The following is a 14943-nucleotide window of genomic DNA, read 5'->3' as shown; positions in this document are numbered from 1 at the left end:
ACTGCTTTTATACCCAATGGATTCACATCAGTGTTCCAGAATCAAATGGTCCAAAGTGCTTAACCTTTAATATGCCATACTCATTTCTTTTAGAAAGGGGCTATGAGTTCCACATTTTCTCCTGCTTCCAGAGTTTGTTTGACAGGTGAATATTTGAATATGAAGGAAAAGTTGCACCTTGGAACATTTGTCATTGTTACCTTTGGCATAGTTATTTAGAAACATATAAGGTTTCTCTTTCTCTCTCCCACCCGGTGTCATAGTGTCATGTGGCACAGTGAACACTCTAAAACACTAAACCCATAAACAAAAGCACAATTGTTAGTTGTTGTTTTTTTTTATTCCATCCAATAATTTATTTCACAATACATATTATGGAATATTAAATGATGCCATTAGAAAATACAATGTGCCCCACAAAAACATGTGAAAAAAGAAAAGTTATGGCCTTTGGAAGGCAGGGGGTAAAGAAAATGAAGGGGTTAAAACAGGACAGAAAAGGGTTAAAGAAAAAAATTGCATAATGGCTGTGCATCTTTGTACAGTCATAACTGTGAAGGAGGAGGTCTTTTAAGGGTTCCTTAATGTCTCTTTCAGCCATATTATTCCTTGTTTCAGATGCATAGCTAGATGCATTTCTCACAGAAGCAGGGGACTTATCCCGTCTTGAAATCTGTCAGCCCTGTACTAATGAGATGTCCTTTCCTTTACTTCCCACTATGTTTGTTTTCAGCCCCGGAGCTCACAGATAAGGAGGGGGGAATATTTTTTTTTAAAGCCCAAAGGAGTGTGCTTTCTACACCTGTGCAACAAAATCATGCAGCGTGCCACACAAAAACGTGCACAAGGTTACGGTCCATCGCAGGCCCTCTCAATAAGATCAGGCTCAGAATCTCACCTAGCTCTACCCCAACTTCCTTTGAACCACCTTCAGTACCTTGGTTAATAGGGACTGATCTTGCCTTTTAACAGACAGTGGACTGCAAGTTAGGTTGAAGTGAGACCCCTAGTGGCCATGACTTTATAGTTTTTTTTTTCAGGTGTAGGCATATTTTTTAAATAAAGTGATTTATAAATTTGCCAGTTACACCACTCTCTATTAAATGAAATTGTATGAAAATACAGCGACTTTTTAAGATCTATGGGCATTCAGATACTTTCAAGTGAAGACCATTTTCTTTGCTTTATATTTTTGTATTTATGATACAGAGACAACCCTCACACTGGATTAAAACTACAGAGCAATCAGCTGATCACCCAAGTCCCACTCCTGGCGTCTGGTAAACAGCTGATTTTTCCAGGGGAACTGGCGGCCAGCCTGGCATATTCCTGAGAAATGTACTATTAGATGGTGGCTATTCAGATGAATGGTCGTCCTTGTAATGCAAGAACGTCTCAAGTCTGCCAACTCGGAAGGCTCTTCTACAGACCAACTTATCATAGAGGAGGGTCCTGAATGGGGATTCCCCCATAATGATGTCCATTTGCCTCAATAGAAAGTATAGAAAAGGATTGTATTCATGAGATAACCATTTTAAAGGGAACCTATGACGATATAGCAAGACCAAATGATTTCAGTGTCATGACAGTCAGTACTAACATACTGAACCCTGCAAGCCAACATTGTGAGGGAGATGAGAACGATGAGACTCCATGTCCCCACCCTGCCCAGCCTCCAAGCTCATTGGACTCATTTCTCTCACAGTGCTGGAGTTCAGCCAGTCAGTGCTATAAAAGTACTGAACGTCATGATAAAAGTCACAGACCGCTGAAATCAGGGATTATGTCGGCACATTATGCTGCCCTCAGTGAGGTGACGGGTTCCCTTAAGGCTACGTCTACACGACGACATTTGTTGCCCGGCAATAAGTCGCGCGACAGATAGGGCACGACTACACTGCAACATGTGTAGCGCAAAATTTTGTTGCACTAATGTCGTGCGACAATTTTTATAATGGCAGTCTATGGTGTCGCACTGCAACATGCAACATGCTGCGACTGCAACGCAACAGTCACAGAAAAAGGATTTTCTGTGACTGTTGCGTTGCAGTCGCAGCATGTTGCATGTTGCAGTGCGACACCATAGACTGCCATTATAAAAATTGTCGCGTGACATTAGTGCAACAAAATGTTGCGCGACAAATGTCGTTGTGTAGACGTAGCCTTAAATGGTTCTGCAACCTGGACAACTCAAATCCATTTGTATTATTAGAGCATATGGATATCATAAAGGGGAACCTTTACTTGCCCTCGGATTCTCTTAAAGCCAGAGAATAGCTTTACAAACAGCAGTCCAATATATTTAGGCTAGGTTTCCATATAGTGGCTGTGGGGGCGGTAGTGTGTCTCACGGCTTGGCAAAACCGCAGAGGTTTGCCCAAAATTGCCTCAATTTCTCATCGAGAACAGTCGAAGCACCACTACCACCATGTGGCCGCTAAATGAAAGCCCAGCCTGATATACCTCATACAGTCTAAATGAAATATTATTCTGTTTTTTTGTTACTAAATGGTGTTCATTCCATTTATTTTGACGAGGCATGTTCTGCTTTTTACGGCCTCCAGATGTCACTGTTTCACTGAAGGTTCCTCAATGACTTGAGCTTCTATAATTTTACCATTGGCTTTGCGTTTCACAGATCAAAACCTTTAGTTTTTAACTTCAAATAAAGGTAAAACAACTTATATGGTTGCTACGAAGCAGAAATTTCCGAAAATCTGCAATGAGAAACACACATTGGATAAAACAGTTTTCTCCTGGGAAGAGGTGAACACATGGAAGGTGTACCTATGATTGACAGCTCATGAATACACATCAGCAGTAAAATATATAGTATAAGCCATGTATGACCTTTCCTGCAAAACGTATGAGATTTATGATGCGCTAATGTAGCTAATGTAGTTAGAAAATGCAATCAGATTGAGAGCCAACATGGTTTGTGCCTTGTGAGGTCTTGGCCGCTCATCATTGTCCCATCCTCCACTTAGCTGCTGTGAAATGTTGAGGGTTTAAACTGCTCAGCAAATTACTTTCTAACCTAGGCTTGATGTTTAGGTTGCAGCCCACAATCTGCAAATCAGAGGGTGATTAGGCAGGCACAAATGTGTACTCAGCAAATTGAAGCACCAGCGAGACGTCCAAATACACTTTGTGTGACAGCTTTACTTTCTACACAATGGCGCAGATATACTAAGTCTGGAGTTACAAACGCCAGTCTTAGTACGAAGTTGGTCATCGCTGAATGTGCCAAATTTATTAAGAGGAACAAACCTCTTAATACATTTGATGAATTTCCAAGCAGTCCATGTGCCAGACGTTCAAATCCGCACCAGCTAAATCTGGCGGGCTGTGGAAGGCCACACCCATCCTACTAAGCCCCGCCCACGTCTCTCGCCACTTTTAAAAAGTGGTGCGAGAGATCAAAAATTGCAAATTATGGAGCAAATATGGTGTGCGCCATAATTTGTGGCTTTTTAAGGCTTTTAAACACTTAGAATATTGCAAGCCGTCTCTTTTATGGTGGCACTCTTGTATGCCACCTCTGTTATGGGGACCTGTTGTAGGCTTACTTTCTTACAATGGGCACTATAGCAAAATGGCTCAGATTTAAGGACATGGTTGCATGCTGGTTCTGTTATAACGACAAGGTGGCCCTTTACACTCTTCCTTGCTGACAGTGCATAGGAATGTGAATGCTTTATGGCAGCTAAAGCGCTACAAGCTATTGCGAGATGTCTACAAGATGTTATGGAGTACAACCACTCCCAGAGACAATGGTGTGAAAGGGAGATGCACAGTTTTATCTGTGTATAAAATGTATAATGATGCCATCTCACTATCCTACCGTATGTATAAAGCTGTCATTAAAGGAAATGTGTCACCAAAAATGTTATCTACCAGTTAAAACTAGATAACAACACATATCTTTTTTTTCTATATATATTTTTTTTTTTCTGATTGTAGATTTTTTTATTCTATTTCCTGAACATTATTATGGGTGCAGCCATCTTGCCTGAGCCGTTCATAACAGCATTTAGAAAGCATTAAGAAAATTGCTTTATGGCAACCCCATGGGCCATAGGCACAATGGTCAGAAGGGGTCCTTATTGACTTCTATGGGAGAGTTTTCTAGGCATGTTCTATGACCTGTGCAGAAGTCAAGGAAAGAATAGATAAGCTTTAACAATCACTTATTGTGAATGGTGGATCCTGTCTTATCTATACACAGAGGAGATATCATTACAGGCAAGATTAGAATGGCAGATAAGCAGGTAACTGCATTAAAGTAATCTCTACAGACCAAGAAGTGGCGCCTATTATTAGGTTTAGTGGCCGGTGCAAAAACTGCAGGGTTTTATGGATTTTGATTAAATATAGATATTGACATGGAAAATTAAAAGCAACATCATCAAAAATGATTAAAAAATATGTTAAACATAAAAACATGATTTAAATAATAGGTAATTTTCTGATTGCATTCCCTTGAACTCACCTACCCTCTAAATTTTATAACTATGAGATGAGACTCTAACAATAAGATGGCTCTTCTCATTCTGCCCAAGTCTACACAGCAAAACTGACAAGGGAGCATAACAAACAACAAACAGAAGTTTAGGCCTGTTGTGTCTAGTGTTGCTGAATTTGTGCCGATTTGATAGTCACATAAAAATGCCAATAAAACTGTTTATACATTTTTTTTTATAATGAAAACCTGATTGTTAATATATAATTTTCTGATCAAACATTCTCTTAAAAAAATGGAGATAATCATGTCGCATTCTCCAAACTTTGTGCATCCTAATGATGAAAAGTAAAATGGCCTCAAGCCCTCATTGCCCCAGACACTGGACAATATAACAGCATCTGTTACTGATAAGCACAGTATGGCGTAATATAATTTCAGTTTAGCAATGGAATTTTGTAAAAATCATGACTGATGATAGCATTGAAGTCATTTGTTGACATTTCTTTGACTAGGGTGCACTTGGTTTAGAAATATGGAGAAACACAGATATGAGGAAAACTTTGAAATCTATCCCTCATATTATGCAAAATGGTAAACATGATACACCTCAGGTGGGCGAGTCATACGTTGGCACATAATAATAATTGTAATAATAATCATGACAAGACAGGAAATGCACAGTAACCTTTTGATTCAAAGTCTTATTCTCATTCTAGATTAATTCACCACTTTCCATCACAGTGAAGGAAAACTGATGATGCCTCTATCTAACACTGTCTACCTCTGTGCATTGTCACATTAAATTATACCTGATTATGTCAAGCAGGATGTGGCGGTGTGAAATGTGACATGACAGAAATATTAATGGATTGAAACACTCCAAGATTCACGTTCATACAGCAGATGTGCTACAAACCTCTGTAGATATGGGTACAGGCATCCTCATACCTCCCAACTGTCCTGGATCCGGCGGGATAGTCCTGGATTTTGTTGACTCTCCCGCGGTCTCAGGAGGTCCAAGTTATGTCCTGCTGTCAACTGTCTCTTCATCTTTAGGATACAGAGACAGTTAAGTGCAATGGTGAAGCAGGGGGCCATCCACTCTACTGCCAACGCTCCCCAGCAGGCACACATTTTGCTGCTGCGCTGAGTAGGAGGAGTGTGTACACAGCCCAGCAAGTGTGATGTGTGTGTGACCACATTGTATGTAATAGAGAGCACAGGATGTGCTCCGATCATCAGGGGAATGCCTAGTTTAGTATTTACAGTTTAAAAAAAAAATATTAAAAAGAGGTGGCACTAAGGAAAGTGGGGCGTAACTACAGTGAAAGGGGCACAATGTAGGCATAAGTACTGTGCAGGGGCACAATGTGGGCATTACTATTGTGCTGGCATAATCACTTTGGGTGGGGCACAATGTAGGTATAACTACTGTGAAAGTGGCAAAATATGGGCATTACTACTGGGAAAGGGGCACAATGCATGAATAACTACTGTGTTGGCATAACTACTGTGAGGAAGCACAATGTCGGCATACCTACTGTGAAGGGGGGCACAATGTGGGCATAACTTCTGTTGTGGCATAACTACTCTGGGGGGGCACAATGTTGGAATGACTACTGTGTTGGCATAACTATTGTGATGGGGCACAACATGGACGTAACTACTGTGATCAGGGCACAATGAAGTTAAAACTTCTGTATGGGGCACTAAGGGGATTGGGCGTGTACAGATATACATTTGGTGAGATTAGAGGTGTGGCTTAGTATTAAAAAATTTGCCGCTGCTATTGTCCTTCTTTGTGATTTTCAAAAGTTGGGAGGTATGCATCCTGTCTATGAAAGCAAAATAATGTGAATGACCCTTAAGGTGCACTTAGATGCACCAATAATCGTCCAGTTTATTGGAAATGACCGTTCCCAATCATCTGGCCATCTAAGTGTGCCGCCAATCACCCGATGAATGAGCTTGTTCATCGGGTGGTCCCTTTCGTTTGTGCAGGCACCACCGATCATGGCTTCTGAGCAGCAGATCATGCTCATACAGTGAAGGAGATTGTTGCATGTGAACGCGCGGTCTCCTTTACTGAACGAGCAGCTTACTGTCGTTCCTTCCTGACAATCGGCCACTCAGTTGGCCCATCTACAGCCACCTTTAGGGACAGGGGAGGCTATTAGACAAAAATATTGGTCAGGGCTTCCACCTCACCACTGGAGTCCAGACCACCTGACTCCTTATAGCAGCCACATATAGGAGATGTGCAAGAGAGCACGGAAATTAAATCTATAAGAGTTATGGAGCTGAGTCAGCGACTCCATTAAACTTCAATGAGAGAGTTTCAAGTCAGTAGGATATATAATAAAGTTCTGGTCAATGGAGATGCAACTGCTGGGCTCTCCAGTTCTGAGAAAAAGTCAGCTTTCATCTTGGTTGACAATTGGTTAGACATGCTAATGCACAGTCCACTGACATGAACTGGAGCTACAGTTTATTCTTACCAATTAGACTTATGGCATGTTCTACTGACATAGAAATCATATTTAGGACAACCCCTTTAAAGTGAACCTGTTACTTTGGAGATTTTATTGTTATAGGTTTATGGGCAGCTTAAAGATTGTGAAGGAGCCACCTATATGAAGACACCCATGGATCTCTGGAATAGCAGTGATCAGGTATTTAATTATGGGAACTTCGAGAAACTTCCTTCTGACAAAAGTGGCCTTCTCAGCTTCTTCTCCACAGGGTCATGATAACTTTTGGTAATTGCAGTGCCACCTTTGACCACTGACAGCAGTGTATCACTTCCGCAATGTAGCAAGTAATGAAATGCTGAGATAGGCAGTTAGTTTAGAAATGCAATGATTTTGAAATTCATTTCACACATTTGAAATCAGTAGAAGATGTTACTCCCATTTCTACTCTTAGGCAGCCTTCTCTTAAAAGCAGTCAGTAAAAAGGGGTGTTGAGTATTATACAAACAATTGTTTAAACTCTGCTCTGACACTTATTGAAAAACGTAACGGTAATTTATGTTCTAGCTTTCTCTATATGCAGCCAATAATTAGGTTTTTTCAATAGTACTTAGATTTTTTTTTTTGTACAAATTCTGAACTCTGGGGTGAAGAATATGTTCTAAAGAATGATTTAAAAAATTTGTGTGACCCTTGCCATCAGGCTTGCATGAATAGCGGATATGTGCAAAAACTATTCTCCTTTTCTTGCCATTTGTTACATGCTTCGTTAAATCCTGGCTAATAAGCATCTGTTCTGGGTTTCATTGATCTTCCTTCCTGAGATCAGTGTCTCTGGAAGCCTTTGAACAACTCGTTCTATTACAAAGCTCAGTGGAATGACAGAAAATACTCCTGCTAGCTTTAGATATAATGTGACAGAGGGCAGCGGAGCCCAGAAAAGAAGTTCACTGTCATAGCCGAAAACCTTGTATTATGGAAAGGGAGAATTTAAACTTATCGCTGCATGAAAAACAAGAAGATGTGGATACCGATACACAGCACTGGTATGATCATGGCTCAACAAGATATCGCAATGTTCCCATACAGACATTATATTGCAATAACTGAAGTAAAAGACCTAGATTGTGTTACAATTCTTTTGATTATCAGAAATTCAGTGTCTTAATACATTCAGAATGCATTTGAATTCAATTTTTTCAAGATTAAGATATGTTCATATTCAAAATGAAATCTGTCCCCAGATAAAGGGAAGCCTCACTATGACACTATAGGGCTATATGAGTATGGCTATGTGCTGCATTACTGCAGGGCCACCATCAGGGCAATATACAGTGGGGAAAATAAGTATTTGATACACTGCCAATTTAGCAAGTTTTCCAACCTACAAAGAATGGAGAGGTCTGTAATTTTTATTGTAGGTAGGTACTTCAACTGTGAGATACAGAATCTAAAAAAAAATTAAAAAAATCCAGAAAATCACATTGTATGATTTTTTAATTAATTAATTTGTATTTTATTGCATGAAATAAGTATTTGATCACCTACCAACCAACAAGCATTCTGGCTCTCATAGACCTATTAGTTTTTTCTTTAAGAAGCCCTCCTACTCTTCACTCATTACCTGTATTAATTGCACCTGTTTGAACTTGTTACCGGTATAAAAGACACCTGTCCACACACTCCGACCTCCCCACCATGGCCAAGACTAAAGAGCTGTCTAAGGACACCAGAGACAAAAATGTAGACCTGCACAAGGCTGGGATGGGCTACAGGACAATAGGCTCATCCCCATCACCGCCTGCTATTGGCTGCCCCCTTCCCCCCCGACTCAGGATGTTTTCAACCGCGCACGAGGAGATGAAGCGGTGGCTGTGCGGGCTTCAGAAGCGACGCGGGTGGCGGGGATAGAGGGAAGTACATTGTGTGTGAGGGGCATGGGCATATGGGGGGCATTTCAGGGATCGGATAACCCCTTTGATGGAAACAGGGAATAAGTACTTATGTCCAAATTTTGAAGATGAAAAGAAAAACAAACTTATTTTTCCATTAATGTAGTCATGTGAGGCTTGTTTTTTGCCGTACAGACTGTAGTTTTTGTTGGTATCATTTTGGTGTACATATATCTTTTTGACTGGTTTTTATTTCAATTTTTTTGGGAGGTGAGGTGGGCAAAAATTGCAATTTTTTTAATGGTATTTTCCATGTGGCTTGATATGATTATGGCCATACCAAATTTATATAATTTTTTTCATGTTTTACCACTTTTGCATCATTAAATCACTTTAAAAAAAAAAAATTGCCATATGTTGGACCCATAACTTTTTTATTTTTCCGTCAATGTAGCTGTGTGGGGGCTTGTTTTATGCGGGATAGACTGTAGTTTTTATTGGTACGATATGATGATATAATTAGTACATATTACTTTTTTCGCTTTTTATTTCATTTTTTGGGAGGTGAGATGACAAAAACAGCAATTCCATTTTTGTTCTTTATTTTCTTTTCTTATGCCATTCACCGTGAGCAATAAGGGGCATGACCCTTTTATAGATCAGATCTTTACGGACATGACGATATCAAATATGTGCAGTTTATTTATTTAGTTAGTTATTTTTATCCAATTAAAATGAGCAGATATGGGAAAAATGTTTTGGGGTTTTTGAAGATCCAGAGTGGTCGGACAATACCCAGCGATTGTCATCTATAGTCATTGCAGGGTATTGTCTGGCAGGGCCTTGCAGGCTTTGGTACCTGGCAAGAGTAAAGACCTTTGTAAGGCCTCCAGCTGCCATAGCAACCATCAGACCCTCTAAACACGTTGCAGGGGCCTGATGGGTGTACATGGCAGCAGGGGGAGATTTCAGGCAGCGGAGGAGATTGCATGCAGCAGGGGGACATTGACAGCAGCAGAAATACATCAAAGGAACCAGGTGGCACACTGAAGGCAGCATGGGGCACAAAGGATGCAGCAGGAGGTAAGGAGAAGGTAGCAGGGGATATGATTACAGGTTCTGATGTTCACTGATTAGATCACAGCCTGTAACCGTCTTGTTACACCGAAACATACGCTCTGATTGGTTTGTCTGTAAATACTAACCAATCAGAGCGATCGTCGGCATGTGTCCACTCTAATTGGTCCCTTGCCAGCTTCTCCGGTGACTCTGCTCTCTGTAACAGCAGAGGCTCAGGGGCTGTGACACTTTATGGTGTCACAGCCCCGTTTACAGTTCTGATGTAACTGTATGCCAGATTGCGGTAAATTATCTGGATGTACAGTTACGTCCAAATGCGGAAAGGGGTTAAATTGGTCATTTCCATGGTTACAACCACCCTGCAATCCATCAGCGGTGGCCGTGCTGGCACACTATAAGAAAATGCGGCAGCCTCTCTGGTGGCCGGGACGGTGGGACCTCACATAGGCTGGTGCTTTTTCCTATATTCTACAAGCACGGTCACTGATGCTGGATTGCAGGTTGGTCGTAACCTTGGAATCGAGCAATTTATATTGTGATTGAAAAATGAATCCAGCCAGCAAAGGAAGCAACATGGATAATCACAATACATTAGTAAGTGGCTTGTATTAACTTCCTCTACATAATAAATGTTATTTGCAGAAGTGAGACAACCCCTTTAAGTGCCAGCTAGTGGGAGCAAATGGCTGGCACTTAATGCCATGCCTATGCGGAGGGCGAACACTTTTAAAAAAATGGGGCATCTGCTGCTGGCAATTTAACATATGGGACACACATACACTATATACAATATGATACATAAACATTGCATAAAAAACACGGCACATGACCGTGAAAGAGTCCACTCCACACATCAAACAGCACAGTGAAGACAGAAATTGGACACAGTATATATTTTCTTTTGCGGTAGATGCAATTCCCCTTAAAAGCAGGGTTGTGCAAAAAAGGAAATACATAGGTTGTTCTTCAATGCAGATGATTGTGTAGGGGCAGGTAGGAGGCTGTGCTCACCACTGGGCTGTTGGTATGGCAGGCTCACGTTTACATGAATATCATCCCATTTTAATGACTTGTCCTCCCTCTCTCGCTCTGCATTTTCATCTGACAGATGTGAGTAATAAAAAGGAGATACTTCTGCTCCTCCATCAAACCCTTTCTGTGCAGACATAATTAACACTGCCAGGTTTTCTCAGCCATTGTCACAAGCACCTGTCTTTCCAGCTCCAGTGTCCTTCACACTGGTATTCTGTGGTCCGAAGTACATGCTCTCATAATGCCTGATGCCTGATTATTGCACTCTTATTGAATCTTTACAGGGACAAAATGTGGGTTACACTTTAATGACCAGTGATCAGCCATTCATAGGAACAGTTAGTACAGTCATGAGAAAGACAAAGTATACAGACTTTGAATTCTATGGCGTTATGTATCAGGACAAAAAAAAAAAAACATCTGGGTCTTTGAAGAAGGAATCATCTTGTAGAACCAGCTTTAGCAGCAATAACATGAAGTCTTTTTTTTCTGTATGAATTTATCAGTTCCTCACATTATTCTTTTGGCCCACTCTTCTTTACAGCATTGCTTCAGTTCACTGAGATTTGTTGCCATTCGTTTATGCACTGTTCTCTTAAAGGGGTTGTCCGGGTTATTTTTTTGTTCTTTCTATGTTCCTAACTAAGCAAATGTAACAGCTTTTCAATTAACTCACTCTATCACCAGTGGCTGGTTTCTCAGTTTTCACTGAGGGTCACATGACCTGTGATGTCAGCTTCTCTCCCTGCTCTGATAAAGTTTGCTTGATGTCACTGTGCTGGCCACGCCCCCTTCACTACCGGGCTGCTCTCTCCTAGGATTCTTAACCCCTTCACCTGCACAGACCGGCTAGTTGCAGCAGTGACAATTCTGGGCACAGGAGCTGACAGACTAGAGAGAGCATTGCACAAGAAGGTAGGGGGAAGATCCTGTGTGTATTAGCAGTGTCATTATACAGGTGGGACTTGTAGTTCTACACTTACAAGTTGCTGTTGATTCTCCCAGCACTCAGGGCAGCTCTTTTATCCACTCCCTTTGTTGTGTCATTGTACAGCTGGGACTTATAGTCCTACACATACAACATGCTGCAGAGTCTCCCAGCAGGCAGACATGTCACTCAGGGCAGGACTTGTATCCACTCCCTTAGCAGTGTCATTGTACAGCTGGGACTTATAGTCCTACACATACAACATGCTGCTGATTCTCCCAGCAGGCAGACATGTCACTTAGGGAAGGACTTGTATTCACTCCCTTAGCAGAGCAGGGGGAGGGGCAGAGGTTGTTTTTATTGCATGTAAACAAAGGGCCAGAAAAGAACCAGGGAAATGAGGAAATATATATATATTTTTTTTAGCATTAAACTTGCTTAGCCTAGTTATATATTGCTGTCCATCAGATTTTCAGTGCTATATGTATTTTTTATTTTTTTTCATAACTCGGACAACCCCTTTAAGGTGCCACCACAGCATTTAAATTAGGTTGAGGTCTGGAATTTTTTAGCCATTGGGTGATTTTTTCTTTTTCCGGCATTCTGTTGTAGATTTGCTGGTGTGCTTAGGCTCATTGTCCTTTTGCATGACCCAGTTCATCCAAACGTCAGCTGTTAGATCGATGGCCTCACATTGGACTCTAGAATGCTTTGGTTTATAGAGGAGTTCATGGTTGATTCAGTGACTGCAAGGTGCCCAGGTCCTGTGGCTGAAAAACAATCCCAAGTCTTCACCCCTCCACCACTGTGCTTGACAGTTGGTATGAGATGTTTGTGCTGTATTTGATTTTCACCAAACGTGGCACTGTGCATTATAGCTAGACATCTACACTTTTGTCTCATTTGTCCAAAGAACATTGCTCCAGAAGTCTTCTGGTTTGTTCAGATGCAACTTTGCAAATTTAAGCCATGTTGGCATGTTCTTTTTAGAAAGAAGAGGCCTTCTCCTTTTAACCCTTCCAGCTCACCATACTAGTTCATTTTTTTTCTAATTGCTCTGTCATGAACTTGAATATTTAACTTGCTAACTGAGGCCTGTAGAGTCTTAAAGGGATTCTGTCATGACATTTTAGGCCTATAACCTAAACATATGGCCAGGTCTATCCAAATAGCATGAATCCGAAACTGTACTTATTAAATGTGACTGTACAATGATGGATTGTTTGTAAATTGCCTTTCCCAGATTGATGGGCAGGAACAATTGCTTCTCTAAGATCATTGCTGGTGTCTTTCCACCTTGGCATTGTGTTAATACATGCCTGAATGTTCCAGACCAGCAAGCTGGCAAAACCTTTTCAGTTGGTCACTTAAAGTGTAATAACTGCCATTTAAAAAATTGTTTTGCTAATGTGTAGGGACAGTGACTGGGAACATTTTGAAATATATTTAGGGAAAATATATATTTTTGGTAGAAAACTTGGGCTGAATTGTCCATTAGCAGCACTCTTTCAAATGAGTGTTGCTAAGGGCCATCAGTCTTCAATCAGTATAGGACAGATGAGCTGTGTGGGAGCTGTGGGCCTCTGCCTGCCTGCTCCCTCACAGCCTGGGGGGGCACAGGATTTTTGAATATAATGCACTTGTACTCTATGTATATGCTCACTGACCAGCGCTGTCCGTGAGCTTTCCCCCTGCACTCCTGGCTGACTAATGAACCAGCCGCCAGGAGCGATGCCTGACTGAGCCGTAAGCACTCACTACAGGCAGTGCAGGGAGGCAGGGGGAAGCTGCTATACAGTACACCGTGACACATCTCAACAGGGCCACTACCACTCCCATTCTCTGCATGGGCTCCTCAGGGGCTTGCTGCATGGTCAAGTCTGAGTGGCTTGTTGGTGCCTCCTTACACAGAGTACCCATGGCACATGCCCTTCCCTTGAGCTATGCCGCTAAGAGAAATTAATTTTGGAATTCAAAGCTTGTCTTCACTGGTTAAATGAACAACTGAAATTGAAGTAACTTAGAAAAGTAGCACATGAATTTGAAATACTTTAAAATAGGTTCTCTACTAAGCGTATTCCTGTATATCTCCATGACAACTTCATGTGTCCCAGAAAATTCTCACCCCCTACCGCTTGTGTTTCATCCTTGGCACCACACAGTACCCAGCTTTTATTTGACACATTAGTATATTGAATTGTTGCCTACAATCATCTGTTAAAACCCGTGGGATTGCATTGTTTACAGTGTAAAAATAAAGCAGCGGCAGAGATACAGTGTTTGTATGTTTAGTTCAATAAGCTGTTTACATAATTTGTGATATATATATTATCCAATAAGGAATATGCGGTTAGTTATTTCTGCACAAAGCCTTTTTTTACTTCAGCATGTCTCAGTAATGGATAGAAAATGAAACCAAGCACAGAACATTTATTCCTCATTTAGCTACAACAGAACTCATGTAACAATTTGGTTGTGGAGAATGCATGTGGTTTGGAATATTTTCTAATCTTAATTGATCCTAAATTCTATGCTAAGTAATTTCATAATATATCTTTACAAGGGTGCATCTACACACTTGAATTTCTGCAGCAATTTTGCAAGAATCGCAGGGAAATCTTTTGCATCTGATGGAGCTCTGCCTCTCCTTTCTTCTATCTCTCTCTAATTTGCCTCTCTGCCTCTGTTCACATTGCTTATACCTATTATATATTAAAAAGTTATACCGTGTAATTCAAGTAATTATACAGTGTAAGGCCTCATGCACACGACCGTTGTGTGCATCCGTGGCCGTTGTGCCGTTTTCCTTTTTTTTTCTCGGACCCATTGACTTTCAATGGGTCCGTGGAAAAATCGGAAAATGCACCGTTTTGCAGCCAAGACCGTGATTCGTGTATCCTGTCCGTCAAAAAAATAGGACCTGTCCTATTTTTTTGACAGACAACGGTTCACGGACCCATTCAAGTCAATGGGTCCGTGAAAGAACACGGATGCACACAAGATTGGCATCCATGTCCGTGATCCGTGGCCGTAGGTTACTTTCATACAGATGGATCCGAAGATCCGTCTGCATAA

This window comes from Bufo gargarizans, chromosome 9 (genome assembly GCF_014858855.1).
Source record: "Bufo gargarizans isolate SCDJY-AF-19 chromosome 9, ASM1485885v1, whole genome shotgun sequence".
NCBI classification, from domain to species: domain Eukaryota; kingdom Metazoa; phylum Chordata; class Amphibia; order Anura; family Bufonidae; genus Bufo; species Bufo gargarizans.
The sequence above is the reverse complement of the archived record's forward strand: the minus strand, read 5'-3'. Positions refer to the sequence as shown.